Genomic DNA, 12,895 nt, shown 5'->3' with positions numbered 1-12,895 from the left:
TTTTACAAGAAAGTAATGATGACGGACAGCCATGCACGATAGGCTGCGGTCCGCGGAGGTGGAAGTCACGCGAAGTGCTGCCTCTTGTCCCACACAGAGCAAACCATACGAGCTGGAGCAGGATGTGTCTGGAAAAAGGAGGAAGTAGGCAGCCGCGCTGAGCAGTAATTAGCCTGTAATGGTCCTCGAAGATGAAGAAATCCTGAAAAAGGGCAGCTGAGTCTTCCAGTTGAGAGTGTACGATCGCAATCAGTACAGATCAGTGGACTCAGAATGAATCAATTATACTGAAAACAAAATCAAAGCATCATAGGCTGATCATGTAAAAACTACATTACCAAAGAGTTCAATTTGCTTTTCTAAGGAAATGGGGGGCAAAATAACCTTCTTTTTCCTGTATACTCCACGTCATTGAATTTTGAATTAAATTATATTTTTAATATTACTCCTATATTTTCATATTAAGTGATATCAATGTCCGTTTCTGGTGTTGTCCAGCGCTCACTGGAAGCTTCACATGTGAAAGTAAAAGACACGGCCTGCAACCGTCAGCCCTGGAACATCATTTATTCAGTTTGAAATTGTTACAAATTATTAGTGCTTTTACGCTTTCTACTTATAGGTTTTTTCATCCTGATTACAAAGACAGCCTTCAGTTCTTTAGAAATAACAGAAAATGCAGCAAGTCTTCAGCTGGGAGAGCCTCTGGATCTGATTTCCAGCCGAACCCTGGGTTCCAGCCTGAAGAGCGGTCATAGGCGGGTGTTTTGGTAGAACGGAGCCCATTGGTTCCAGCGGCACTCGGCCTCTGTATCACATTACACTTGTTGTCTTGTGTTTGTGTCTTCATGGCTGGTAAACCCCAAACAAATGCGGCATCAGTCCTCTGAAGCGTTGAACTGTGACTTATTTTGCCAGTCATGTGAAAACCAACGCTGTATAAAAATGGCCGGCGTACAGCTGAGGAAGGAGCCCATCAAGGAGCTGAGCGCTGCAGGCAGAGCGGAGACAAATGCTTCCTTATTTTTTTTCTGATCTTTAATAATGCTGCATGAATCTGCGTCAGATTGCTTTTGTTTTAGTCTGAAGGGTGAAATCAGAGAGTTTGGTCTTCAGTCACTTGTTATTCTGACCTTTTTCTGGTGCGTCGAACCTCTCGGACTGTTTTCTCTGATGGTTTGGACCACTGACACCTGAGCATCCACATGCATCCACACGGACGACATGGAGATGTGTTGATTTGCGCCAAACTGCTGGAGAAGTCAAAGTTGCAACATGTCCGTGGATCTCAGTTGTTCTGTGTGAACTCATTGGGGAGAAAAAAGCAGGAGGACACATGCCTGTGGAACAGAAGGATGGATTCATTAATTAAACTGAGTTACGATTTGACGGATAAACTGAGCGTCGACACACGATCTTCATCAGTGGAGGTTTACAGAATGGACTCATTGATTAATCTCACATGGTGGAACTGCAAGAGATAATAGAAGACGGACTTCAAAGAATTAAATCAACAGAAGTATTTTCAAACTGAAGCTCACAATTTTTATGAAGTTTGATGCTTTTCTTGACTTCTGCACTCATGGTTTTCTTTATTTGTACCAAAGTGTCACCATGCTAAAGTGACCCTGCTGGTATTATTAAAGTATTCTGGCTCTGCCTCTGTTTACTGAGGTATTTATAAAGTTGAAGCTTCATATTCTGCTTCTGTTCGGCACGGTTCAATGAATTTTCAAGTTTCTTTCAGTTGCTCATGCATGCATCAGTTATATAATATATCAAATGTGGACATGATTTTAAAACAGCAAAACGAAATGATGAACCACATGCTTTAATTTAGTTGATGCTTTCACTTCAGACTCTGGAATCATAAGAGCAAAGTTTTCAAAAGCCATTTGAGAAAGAGTTCCGCCGGTGAATCTGCACAATGTTTCAGTGAATGTCTGAGTTTGCTCTTGAGGACCTTTTCTGTGTTTGTGCTTTGAGTTATCCCTGTGTTTGCCTGCATGATTTTCTTTCCTTTATACTACACCCTTGTACACATAATCTAAAAAGTGGTATTCGAGGTTAACCAGTAACTCTAAACACTCCTAGGTATGAATGTGTGTGTTAGATGGGCTCCAGCGCCTCTTGAAGATTAAGTGGTTTAAAATATAAAGTCTCCACAAATCTGTAATCCACCAACCTGGATTGCACTGATTCGTAGCAATGGTAAAAGAAGCATGTCTCTTTTTTCTGTGTTTGCGTGGCTCCAGTCGGGCGGAGTCCATCGGGGGCCTCGGGTGGCCGCAGGCGGAAGCCGCCTGAGTCTGCACTGAGGGACCTGTTGAGGCTGTGGACTGTAAGCCTCCAGCTTATTGTTTCATCGGGGGATTGGTATTTCCTCTGGGTCTGCGCACGCTGCTGACCCAGCATCCACATCCATCATGGAAGATGATGTATGCGGGTTTTTCATATTTAATACAATGTCTCGTTGTGAATGTGGGTATTTATCATGTGTGCAGGGCAGCAGGACTCAGGCCAAAACAAACACCTGCGGTCTGCTGATAAACTTCTTTTCTGAGTGATTTTACCCACTATACGTACATTCATTTTCATCATACTGTTCTCCGGAATTTTTGTATATTTTCAAGGAACTGAGGCTTTTTTCTTGTTACTGTAATGTTTTATGGAGCATTTACAGTGTTTTCACATGTTTTACATAATGTTGGCCCACTTAAGTGTTGGGGCTTCAAATGTTGCTCTGATAAATCAGTCTGTTGAGGTAAGAAGAATATGGCTGATTCTCATGAAACTTTTTTCCTGAAAGCAGCATAATAGGTACACACTGCCTATCTTAGTTTCCATAAAGAGAATGAACTCAGATCAAAAATCTATTTTTTTCAAATTTTATTCTATTTTTCATAATTATTTATCAAGATATATGGTAAATTCTCCAGATTTCTTGAAGTGCTTTTCTTTTCAATTCTACTAAGAGCCCTTTTGTAAAACAAAAAAACGAATAAAAACAAAATCCCAGTATTGAGTAGAAATGTGTGTATTTATTTTTAGGGACTGAACCCCGACGCGAGAGGACTTTATTGTAACTAAAATTGATATTCTTGAACCCATTGTCCTCATAAATGTAATCTAATTTCTTTGGCCTGTACTGTGTCTTTAAACTGTGTGACGACTCCCATGATGCATCACTTCACAGCAGAAGATATGAAATTGAGTCAGTTTCCTCTCTTTTCCCACAATATCAAGAATTTATCAAATCAGGTTGCTTACTTTGAGGCATTACTTGGACAGAGTTTGTGAGAATAGCCCAGATATAGTACACAGTATTGGGATTTTTTTTTTTAAATCATACTTTAAAATAAGCCTATATCACAAAAAACATTCAACGTCTTCTTGTTTCTTGACATTGTCTTTAACTTTTCATTGTTTGATTAATTTATCAGAAAATACAGTGAAGTTGGACTCCAATATGTTGGGCTTTTTTCATTCATTTAAAACAATGAAGAGAAATAGAACAAAACTAAAGTCAGTGTAATTAGAATCCAACAATGGGAGCACAAAGGTGCTTTTTATAGGAGGCCTACAATGGGAAAAAAAACCCTAAACTATATGAAGACAAATAAATATCAATGTGTAATATGTGAGTACAACGTACAGTGGAAGCAAACTATTTCCTCTCCACCCACATCCCTCTTCCCCCCTGAAGACCACCAGACAGAAATAAAACCCATTCCCAGCGGATCAGCTTCTATTGAGAGAAGGAAGGGTGGAGGAATACAGCAAAACATGGCTTATCAGCACAGCTGAAGTCTGCACACACACACACGCACACACACACTGACATACACAGATTTACTGTGATCAAAAGTCATGTGGAAACTGAATAAAAAATTATATATATATATATATATATATATATATATATATATATATATATATATATATATATATATATATATATATATATATATATATATATAGAGTTATTTGAAACATTTCTGATCAAGGGTCTTACACTTTTATTGAAACGGACCCCTGACTGAACTCTTAATTACATTTTACAAGTGACACTCAGTGCACATCTTATCGATCACATTATACATATACTTTTTGGATAGATTAGAATGAAAATCAGCATGCTTGTTAATAAAATCAAACTGTCAAAAACCTTTTATTGTCTGTGGCTACTAAAAACAGCCTTGCAGCACATCGCTGGTCTGAATCTAATAACCTCATACAATTATTATCACATCTGAACAACATTTCATCTGTCATGAATTTGAGGTTACATTAATGGTTGAAGTGCATATTCCCTGTATAAAGATGCTTTTATTGTTGATAATAATAACAATAATAATAATAATATTGCACCATTATTATTTTTGATGACTTACTTTCTCTGATGAATAGTAAAACACATTATTTCTATCAATTCGATTTGTTGTGTTTGTTTTAAAGTGGAGCTTGATCTCAGACTCTTGGTCACAGATGGGTTGGACTGAATTTTAAAGGAGCATAATGGTCACAAAAGAAGCCCCGCCACGTGAACAACGGGCAAAGAGCGGCGGACACCCGTGGCGTTCGGCAGGAACTGTCTCACGGACACACAAACAAAAAGACTCCGAGCTGACTGTGGGACGGTGGGGACGGATCTCTCAACCATGACGTTCTCATCGTGTTGCCACAACACAGTCAGAATGTCAGCGCTCCTCCGCATGGCGACGAGGAAGGTGACATAGAGGGTCCGGGCACAGTTGAGCAGTCAGCCTGAAAAGGGGGCGAGGGATTTCAGGGGCGTGGGAAAGTAAGCAGGGGGGCGTCTTTGGTTTATTTGAGGTGAAACAAGAAAAAGTTCACAAATTTTTCTAATAAGTTAAAAAAAAAAGCCATCAGTGGATCAGATGATTAATGTGCAACATGTCATTTTCAGCTCTCACCAATAATTTGCTATGAACAAGCTGTTTAATCAAGAGCTTTTCATGAATCTCTTGTAATGTTATTTGTGTGGTGAAAACCGGAACTTTTAGCAGGAACTTTAAATTCTGGGTAGATAGAGGACCCTAAATGGATGTGGAGCTCTATATTTGAAAGCATATGTTGGGCAGATGATTGAGGTCAGCTGTGTGTAGGTGCCTGAGTCACTCCTCGGGCGTGTCTAACGGCCGACATGCTCTAATAACCCAGACTAGGCTCTAATTGTGTTCTGGCGTTGGTGGGTCTTGATTTCGTCCCTCCCTCTTGTCCGGGCTGACAGAAGGACCACTGTTTTGCTCAACAGAGGCTGTCTTCACCCTTGTCTAGGTTTGATCCGACTGCAACGACCTCTGGTGCGATTGTTGGTTTGGCGCGGTCTTTTTGAAGAAATGGGCCACACTTGCCAAGTGTGAACGCGGCCGTCCACGCCCTGGTGCACCCCACACAAGCAGGTTCGGTCTGTCTCCCGACATTCATTGTGGAGCAGTAAAAACCATGTATGTTTGGCTGCATCATCCAGCGCCACAACCTTCATCTTCATTGCTATGCAGACGACACGCTGATTTACCTTCACCTCCAGAGCTGCTCTTTCAGGACTATCTGATGAGCTGCTGGGTGGATCCAAAGCTTCCCAAAACTCAGCAACTTAAAGTCTGAATTGATTGTGCTTGGGTCCTCCTCAGCCCTCGTCCATTGTCAATGATCTCTCCGTCACCTTTGATCAAAGGTGAAACTTCTATTAAATTCCACACATTTCATTTCTTTAGAAGAAAAATAAAATGTTGCTCTATTGAACAGAAGTAAATAAGAAATCTTTCTACAGAATGTAGCGGTGTTTTTCCATCAGATCCTCTCAATTTTGAAACAGATTGCCCAGATATTGACTGTAGTTTCTGTGATGTTTCTCTGTTGACGAAAATATCCTGTAAAAGTTACTTTGATGTCACACTTTCTTATACAATTCTTTTTTAATCCCGTCATTGTATCCTTCATTTGCTCATGATCTTGAGATTAAACTGTCTTTTGATACATTGGATAACTTCAGTCCTCCACACCGAAATTTAACAGCATGACGGTACCGAGGTTGTGTTTTACAATTGATGGCTTTATTTTGGAATATTTTATTCAGTGGTCTATAAACACATTCATGCACTACATTCTCAAAGAGCTTTTTGCAGCAGTTCTGTGCTTCATATTGTACTGAGGTTAAAACAAATGTTATAAAATCAGAAAAAATTGTTTATTGTTTCAAAGTTGCAAGAAGAGCTTCGGTAGTTCTGAAGGGAAGAGATAGGAAAAACAGACAAATCAAACAGGAACAAATTTAACCTCTTGCCTGTGGTTATGCCAAAGCCTATTGTCTACAAATCTTATCAGATACATCCTTGAATGTGGAGGACAGTCCTGAAGGGGTTAAAGGAACAGACTCATTCTCTTCTTTCAGCCCTGGAGAGGAGGAGGCCTTTCTCTGCTCTTGTGATGAATGACTGGACCATCAGTGTGGAGTTTGACCTGTGCTACACTTTGGAGGACACTTTTGATCTCATTGAGTTTGTGAAACCACTTAAGTACAGAAGTATTTACCAAATAGGGATATGAAGTGGGGTTTTTTTTAATAGCTTATATTGTTTTATCCAGTTCATGGTCTCAAAAGTTGTGCGCAGGACAATCACAGAGAAGCAGACCACCACACACACTCACACTGAGCATTACGGGAAATTCAGGGCATGCTGCCTACATCACTTTCAGTGTTTCTGATATTTCCGTATGAACAGACATCACCTTCAAAATGTGGTCACGTAAATGTAAAACTTTTGTGGAACGAAAACACAGAAACGATGCATTTTTACTTGAACCATTGCCGTGTAAACGGGGCCTCACAGTCACCAACTGACTTCAGTGTGTGAGATAACTGGAGTACCTCCTACACAGGGACAACATGCATGCTCTGCACAGAAACGCCCAGACCTGAACCAACTACCCAAAAGAGTAAGTCTTTTTAAAGTGTTGGGGTGACAGGAGTGTCTGGATCCCTCCTCTCTTTGAAGAAATAGTCAATTTCCCCCTCAAAGCATCATTTGTGAACCTCTTCAGAATTCCCTGCTTTATTGTTCAAAGTGGTCAGTTTTTCACCCATTGTTTGTTTATTCACTGTCAGAATAATGTAATAATATAGCTATATTAATACTAACTAAAATAATAATGACTATTTCCATGGAAGCTTTTTTTATCCAATATTTAGAAATATGCTTTTGCCGAAGGACCAGCAACCTCTCCTGCCTTACTCTTAACTGGCTTGGACTGACTTGAGCACCCTGCAGCTCTTAATCTGAATAAAATGTTCCAGAAGATGGACGGGCGTGTTGATCATGTTTATTTTATTTGATGTGTCCGCTGCACTTTATTTCCCAAGCTCGTCCATGCACTGCAAGTGTAACTTCACTGTTGCCAAGGCGCTTCCTGGTGCGTCCAGTGTGGTTGGGATTGTGTCTGTTTAAAGAACAGATTGAGGAGAAAAGAAGAAGTGTGTCATGTCTTCAGTACTCTGGCAGGGAGCGGCTGGCCTGTCGATCTGGATTACTTCTGTCTCAGCACGACTTTGACGAGCTCTGACAGCTTCAGATAACTTTTACTAGCAGGTGGAACACACGCTTCCTTCCTGTGTTTCGAATGACTCCATGGACACCAGACACACACACACACACACACACACACACACACACACACTGCTGACTGCATCTGAAGACCAACATGAAGTTGTGCACGGTTTTAGCTTGATGTCTTTCTTCTCTTCTGCGGTGCAGACTCACTCTGATGTTTTTCTCTGTGCATTCAGGCGTATTTATGAATGGTGTGAGATGAGCTTTTTCCCATTCATAAAACTCTCTCTGTTCTGTGCTTGGTTGACTTTTTTTTTTTTTGCATTCTTAGTAGTTTACATTCCTGTGTGTGTGTGTGTGTGTGTGTGTGTGTGTGTGTGTGTGTGTGTGTGTGTGTGTGTGTGTGTGTGTGTGTGTGTGTGTGTGTGTGAACCGAACAAACCAAACTGGACGGGTAGGGTTGCAGCAGCTCACAGCACACGCGATGCTCCGCAGTCCTCTGACTCTTGTGCATTCACGAATAACACGCAAACACACCTGCTGGGAGATGCACCCCGCAGCTGCAGAGCATGTGCATATGCCACCTCTGAAGAGAGCATTGGAAATGGCTTTAAAAGCACCACAATGTCACAGAACGTATGTATTTCCTTGCTATGCCGCATGGTTTTTGCTCAGCGTGAGCAGGGCTGGGCGGACGGGAGCAGACGAGGCTGTTCAGCGGTAAGATGAGCTGTCGACGAGTTATTGTTACAGAGCAACCATCACGTGTGGCGGCTCTGCCCTGACAACTCTCTGTTGCAGCGTCTTCTCACGAAAAGATTGAGCGAGGGAGGGGAGGATTTGCGGAGCGGCGCGATATCTGGCGAGGAATCTTTCAGAAGAGTCTATTAGAGTCTGGGGCATCAGATAAACAGGGAAGTTGTGGGGATGTTGAGATTTTAGCTGAATGCTCGGTGGGGCGGTGGGAAGAGCTGGAGGACAACAGAAAGGGTGACAGTTAGTAAAACCTGAATTTTGCCACATTATAGCTGTATGAAGCGTTTAAGCCGTAGACGAATGGAGGCACTGAGCCTGAGCAGCGGTGACTTCAAAATTTGTGCTACTGAACATCCAAAAAATATTTTCTAGCTCTTTGCAACCTTTCATGGTTGACTGCAACTTTTAAAATACACTCCTTCCCATTTGGTGCAATCATTTCTATTTTCCTCATAGGATCTATAAGACTTGTTGCATTTGTATTTCTTTTAGGTCTTGTTGTGCATGTTTGTGGTTGTTTTGTTATTTTCAGCTGCTTTGAATCTCCTGAAAGTCTTTAATGGGTTCATTTCTCATTTTTCCTTCAGTTTTGTGTTTTTCACATTTCTGCTTTTACTGTTGCTTCTTTTTAAGATCATTTTACTGTCTGTTCATGTTTTGTGATTCTTTTTATAGCAGCCCCACATCTCTGCGTTGCCTTGTGATTTAATAAAAAAAAAGGCCCGCCAAAATGAGTTTTTGCATTCATTTGGCATATTTTCTGTCAATGCTTGTTGTCTGTTGATTTTTTGCTCCTTTTACTGTTGTATTGCAACTCTCTGTTATGATTTCTTTAGGGATTTATTCATCACTTTGATTCAGCGTCTGGTTATTTTGTTTACTGTAGTGATTTCGTGGCTTTTGTGGATCGTTTTCAGTGTTTTTGGAGTTACTTTTTATGGCTGTCTCATTTCATCCTTCATTTTTCAGAGACTTTTGAACCTTTATGCAGTTGTTTTTCCTCTTTTATTTTTGTGTCTTTGAACCATTGTTTTGTATCACTGTTCAAATATTTGCTTGCTTTCCAAGAGTTTCACTTGTGTGTCTTTACACCGTTTTCTATCTGTCTTGGTCTTTCCCATGCATATTTGTGGAAGTTTCTGTGTTTTAGTCTATTTCCTTCTATTTCCAGCCATTTTGCTGCTTTTTTCTTTATTCTGTTTTTGAGCATTTGTCATTTTTGAGGCTTTAAGTCTTCGATAAGCTTTAGATTTACATTTATTTATTCACCTGAGTCTGCAGTAGAAAATGTATCGCCTTATTTTTGCATTTTTCATCATACTGTGAAAAACATAACTCACTTTGCTGAATATAAATATGATGTTCATGTTGCTTAACTTCAAATTTAAGGCTAGTTTACTCAACAATTTAAAGTAAAAATGCAAAACTTTCATCCTGTTTTGAGTGTCCAGTTACACAGCTGTTCTCAGATACACTGAAACACAACTTTCTGAAAATAATTGCCAAAGTACAATTTTTGCAAAAACACTCAGGTAAAAATGAGACTTTTTGAAAACGTCCAAGATTTGTTTCCTTTTTGATGATGGGAATGCTGCTTCTGGTCATTTGCACCACAGTCGCGATAAATTGTTTACAGTACATCCTGTTTAATGAAGCACTGTAATCTCTGTTTACCACACCCGACACTATATTGCCAGCTTTTAGTAGATTCCGTATGAAATTACATTTTACTGTTACTTTTCTATTTTTAACTGTGCTGCTGTCACTGATGCGGACTGCTGCACTGCTACTACTGAATACGGAGGTTCCAGTGTTGGGAATTAAGTGAGTGAAACATTATCTATGGACAATTTGGTTTGTTTTTTTTTTTGGTTTTTTTTTTCTTTTTTTTCTTGACAGAGGGACAGAAAGACAGGAAGAAAGACAGAGTCCAAAGAAGACAAGTGAACAAACAAGCAAAAGCGGAGAGAAGGAAGAGAGAGCAAAGATACAATGAGCCTTCAACTGGAACCGACACTCCAGACGACCAGAGATATAACAGAGAACATCTAAGGACTTTTGTTAGAGAACATCGCTGGTAGCTATCTGGGAAGTGCAGGCTGAAGATCCAGGCATCAAATTAGAAGCCAGGGCGTCAGGAGAGACCTGATGCAGATAGCCATTAGTCTAACAGCCCACAAGACAACAAGGTGACCGAGTCCACATGCAGAATATGAGGAGTGATCAAAGATCACTGTGATCATGCAAATGTGACAGTGATCATGAAAATTACCTTTGACCGCTAAGAAGACCAGAAGCAGGCCAGGAAGGCCCTCAGGGCCCAGACAACCGGCGGTAGTCCCAGAGCCAAGATTCTAGCCACCCTCCTCAGGAAGACATCCAAACATCAGACCCCCCCCCCACCCCACCCCCATTCCTTTCCACACAGGCAATATACAATTCACACCAGTTTTTAAACACACGCATACACACAAGCTTCAGTGCATCGGTGTCAGTGAGGTCAATATGGATCTACTTGTCGAAGTTCGTACAACTTCACACATCATTGTAGTATTTGTATTGTAAACATGGAACCTCCTAATAAATCATCATGAATTAAAATTAAAAGATGCAATTGGTGACGGTCGGCCCACAGCTTTAGCATATTAATACATCACAGTAGGTGTAATGACGGTAATCCATTAACTCGAATCTCTCAATTCGAAAAAATAAAAGACATCAAAGAGTGAGTGATGAAAATAAATTCAAAAAATGTTCTTTCATGAGGTTTAAACAACATGCAGTGGCCTTGTACCAGATGTCTGCAAGTGCAGCAACACAAAGACGCCTCCTGATACAATACATATTTACCATATAGAACACTGACATGTCATGAGAAACATAATCTGGTGGCAGGATTAGGGAATAAGACCCAACAATTATCTTTGCTCCGAGCTCGATGCTCCTCTTCAGAGACAATTTGAGTCACTAACATTGTTCCAGGAATGTAACCATAATCTGGGTCATCATCTGCAAAGCAGCCCTGACACAGCCAAGCCCCAACACATCATTACCAGCTTACTCACCATTCCTTAGTCATGGAAAAGTCCTAAAATCATTTTCAGCACCTTCTTTATGCACACCAGGGTTATGCAACATTCACAACACATGCACGAACACTCGGAAAGCACAGTTCAAGTTGATACAGAAGCAAGTCTGCATTGAGGCTGCATGTTTATGTTCTGTTGCACATCATTTTTAAAAGCCAACAAGCAGAAAAAAACTGAGTGAAGTGGAATTTAGAGGATGTTTTCGAGGTTTTGGGGTAAATTATCACCCTTCAAACCGATCACTGGTTTTTTTAAATATGGTCCAATTGTCACTGCTGATTAAGTTTCTGGTGTTGTGTGAGCTTTCTTTCTCTTGTCTTTTGATATTTTGGCAGAAGATAATTTACAGTCTGTCTTACTGTTGTCATTCTCATCAATATTTATCTGTAAACTGCAAACATGGCTCTTCTCTTGCGTACCCGCTGCTGCTGAAATAACATTATGTAGTATTCGTCAGGATGTATCAGGGAGATTTCACAAGTACCAAGACGAGTACTCCGTGCAGCATCGGACCCAGTGCTGGTATTGGCACATCTCTACATCTGGCAAGACTAAAACGCTTTAATGCTGTACCTCTATTCTAAAGATTTGGGGAAATGCGAATTTCGACAGTAGAAATATATAGATTCTGGAATACATAAAATCTCTCCTCATAATCTTAATAAACCACATGTAGGAGGGAATATAACTTAATTTATCCATGTTTCAATGCGTATTTGGCGTCACAACGTAATGCAAGACCTAATATATCAGATGTTTGTTGCTTTGGACTGCTGAAGCAAATTCCAGATCTGGATAGTGGACACTGACATGTTCAGACAAAAGAAAATGAATAAATTTGTAAATTGCACGAGTGAGCCACACTTTCTTCCTTAAAACATTATAACAATCACCATGTCATTGACAGCAGATCATCCCACTGCAGAACCTCAGTGGCTGAAAGCGCTGGCTTTACCTCTACAACTCACTGACACACTGATCAATGTAACCTCTGTTACCTTAAATATTCCCAGTTGATCCTTGTTGCTAACATTACATCATTTTACTGAGATACAAACACTGGAATAGCAAGTTTCCTTTTTTTCTAAAACTGACTTTATCTTCTGACTGGAGTGTGACTCTGTAATCAAATCAATAATGCATACAGCTTGAGAATGAGATGGTGTTTCAGCTGCTCCACCTCAGGGTCACTTCCATAAAGTGGGTAGATTCCAATAAGTGGCTGGATTGTACATCCAGTACATCATGAAGTGTAAACTTTTCAGCATTTTTCCCCATTTCATAAAAAATAAGCAATAATTTACATTGACATACAAATGAATGAAACATGGAGAAAGATTGAAAAACACCAACAGCAAAATTTGAATAAATAGCTTAAATTTGCAGTTTCATTATGAAGTGATCTCTGTTTTTGTTCCAGGGTCACATTTTAGGTAATTTCTGCTAAACCAATGTGAAAGTGAAGTGTCCTTGTCT

This window comes from Salarias fasciatus, chromosome 13 (assembly GCF_902148845.1).
Source record: "Salarias fasciatus chromosome 13, fSalaFa1.1, whole genome shotgun sequence".
Taxonomy (NCBI): Eukaryota; Metazoa; Chordata; class Actinopteri; order Blenniiformes; family Blenniidae; genus Salarias; species Salarias fasciatus.
This window is presented reverse-complemented; position numbering follows the sequence as displayed.